The 3,349-nt window shown below is 31.1% G+C and overlaps 1 non-coding gene across 1 annotated transcript; it reads right to left on the reverse strand.

Moving 5' to 3' along the window:
- Positions 1–1,089: 1,089 nt before the first annotated feature.
- Positions 1,090–2,590, reverse strand: LOC105976183 (uncharacterized). Its single transcript, XR_016030874.1, has 3 exons — positions 2,308–2,590; positions 1,565–1,726; positions 1,090–1,456 (listed from the first exon to the last, which is right to left on the reverse strand). It is a non-coding gene; the product is annotated as an uncharacterized LOC105976183 (transcript).
- Between the last annotated feature and the right edge of the window lie 759 nt (positions 2,591–3,349).

Consider the following 3,349-nt stretch of genomic DNA (forward strand, 5'->3'; position numbering starts at 1 on the left):
AAAATTATTAATTAAAGTTCATAATTTATTAATTAAATGATCATACTAGGCTTTTAAAGCCTATGTAGTTTGTTTAAATTAATAATGGTCTTATGACCTAATTACCCGGCCCATTTGTTATTTAATTAGAGGCCCATGGAAAGCCCCATGAAAATCTAATTAATTCGGAATTCTGGTAACTGACTTGAATTTGATCGTCAGAGGGATCGCCGGTCAACCCCGGCGAGCCACCAAGTGTCCGAACTGCTCTCAGTAGGGAAGCTAGTGTACGGCCAGGGTTTGCCATGACCCCCCCTCAATTTTTCTTTAAGTACTATATATGTAATGTATATATAATTTAATTGTCTTTGTATCGTGCTCCTATAATTTTGTACAATTTAATTTTATATAAAAAAGAAAATTAATTATTTTTAATTGAAGAGAACACAAAAAAAAAAAAAAAAAAAATAGTCTAACAAGTTGAATAAAGAACTTAAGAATTGTGGGTTGGAACCATGGGCGAGTCAATTCTCAGTTGAAAAACCAATCACTATTTTAAATTTATATTTATATTTAGTCCACCAAAAATCCAACCTAATTCAAAAAAGTCCTAAAAGTTTTTTTTTTTTTTTTTTTTTTCGTTTTCTATCTTCTGGTTTTGTAAAAAACAAAAAGATGTCATAATTTTTTTCTTCGTGAGCGCTGCCCTCAAACCACAAAAAAATTAACCTGATTATGTAACAAAATCCTCGACTCCCATCACTCTTACAACGATCATTGTTGTCATCAACTTTGTTTACATTATTTTTAACGTATATTCGGGTCTCAACGATAAAATTCTGGCTCCGCCACTGACTGCTTCTATAAGAGGATTTGAGGATTGTTGAAAAGCAAGTGGAGAGCTACTCAACAATTCGATTATTGCTCTCATGGTACCAAATACACGTGGCAGCAGAGATCGATTTAAATGTCATTGTTTCGACGAGCCATAAATATATATATATATATATATATATATATATATATATATATATATATATATATATATCAACACGTAAAATGTACGTTTAGAACATGGTGTAAATTAAAAAAATAATCACATTACACAGATTTTGTTAATCCATGATTAAAACGTAATGAACCCGAATCCATAGCCACTTGAGCATAAAAAAAATCTTGTGTTGCAATGAGATTTCATCTTACACAAATTAAATCTTATGGCCCCTATACATGGGATTAATTAAAACCGAATAAATCCGACAGGAAATTAATGAAAATTAGAAAATATATGTTCAACAAGAGGTATTTAATTAACTAATTAATTAATTTGCGATATCGAAATCGATCCATAGCTACTTGTGCATGTGCATCCACAAACTGGAGAGCTGATCTTTGTGCAGAGGCTTCACAAGATAGTCAGCTGCTCCGAGGCTCACCCCCTTTATCGTTATCGACACCTGGTCTTGCGTCGTTATTACTTAATCAAAACGAAAAAACACAATCGATCGTATCACAATCTTCGTTTTCTTGTCAGAAGAAAAAAAATAAAGAATATATATATAGTATTTGATTAATAATTACTTACTGATGACAGGGATTTGTTGTAGTTTCTTGTCATGCATGATGTGTTTCAACATACGAGCGTTGTTCGCCATCAAGAGATTGACTTCGGCTAGGATTATATGCGCGTGCGGTCCTTCCGAATTTAGTGTCTGGTATACCTCTCTCGCTGTCCATACTGCAGCTACTAAAAATTCCGAAAAAAATAATCGTATTAATCATTGGAATATAAAATATTATGGTTAAAACTTAATGTTATTTCAAATAAAATCTTCAAATGTTTACTTGTTATTTTCCAAATAATATTATCTACAAATATTATGGTTAAAACTTATGTTGATTTTAGATAATAGTATGTGATATGACTAGATTACCCTTGCGATTAATGTTTTTGAGAGATTTATAAGGGCAAATTTGGAAAACAAAAATAATTAATGCAACATTTGAAATTTGAAAGTCTAATATAGAAATAAAAGAAAAAAATTCCAAAGCAACATTTAACTTGAAATACCTGCACTGTTATTGTAAAGATCCAGGGTACATGTATGTAGATGAACAAATTCTAAGTAATTAAACATTAAATAATTAATTAGTGCTAATTAAGTACAAAAACAATGATACATTTTTAGTTAGTTCAATAAAATATATGCATGGGGTTTATCGTAATATTTTAACAAGCAATGTGGTTTTTAATTAGACAAAGTACGAGCTTACACGAACAAATGCAGAACAAAAAATGTTGAAGAAAATCGAGCAAAAGTATACTACCTTGGTAAGAATATTTGTTAAGAGCAGCCGATATTTCGTGGCAACTTTCTGCATTGTTATCGTATAGTAGAATCCTAATCTTGCTTCGATCTGCGTGATCACGTTGATGACAAATGACGCCTTTGCCCTTGTCCATTGTTCTATGTTTTAGGCTGACGATATTTATATTTTCTGCACGATTAGCATGCAAAAACCGACGATATTATGTTTTAGGCCGCAATGGAAATGACCTAAATAATCTTAGTGTGACTTTTTCTTTCCAACTACCGCTCAAATGTGTTGCTAAAATAGCTCGTTTTTCGACCTATATTATGCACGTTTATTGTGAGTTCTTCCAACAAAGAGTTTGGCCTGCCAAATTTTAAGGGCAAACCTAACTGTTAGTTATATATACCTCTTTTTTCCTTTTCCCTTTGTTTCTTTTACTTCTCTGTACTTAACATTAAGATATCATTAGTTTCTAACAATGTTTCAAGGTTGATTGTAATTACCGATACCACGGGGACCTTAAAGTTATATTAGCATACCTCAGGGGTGTAAGTGTAATTTACGCAAGTTTAAAAGAAAAGAAAAGTAGAGCCTTCTTAATAGTTGATTATGTTTAATTTATTACTCCCCCTGTTCCATAATATCTGTCTCTTTTAATAAATTTTTTTCTTTCATATTATCTGTCACTTTACAATTCCAATGTTGCATTAATTATATATATTTTCAAGTATACCTTATTAACTCTCGAACACTCTTTCTGCAATAATTAGTAAACAATGGTATTTTGATCTATCTATATCTATTTTCCTAAAATCAAGACATATTAATTAAGATTCTTAAGACTCGTACCAAAAATAAAAAACGACACATATTTAGAAACGGAGGAAGTATAAGATTGACAATTAATTAGTACTTATATAAGAGAATATAATGACCATTTCTAGCTCAGTATTATCCTGTTCAATTTGCTAAAATAGCTCATGATTGCCAGCCCTTAGATTTTGGTTTACCAAACCACGTGTGTGACCATTTCAAGTGTATGAGCCAATAAATT

This window comes from Erythranthe guttata, chromosome 4 (genome assembly GCF_056151865.1).
Source record: "Erythranthe guttata isolate IM_541 chromosome 4, IM_541, whole genome shotgun sequence".
Lineage (NCBI taxonomy): Eukaryota > Viridiplantae > Streptophyta > Magnoliopsida > Lamiales > Phrymaceae > Erythranthe > Erythranthe guttata.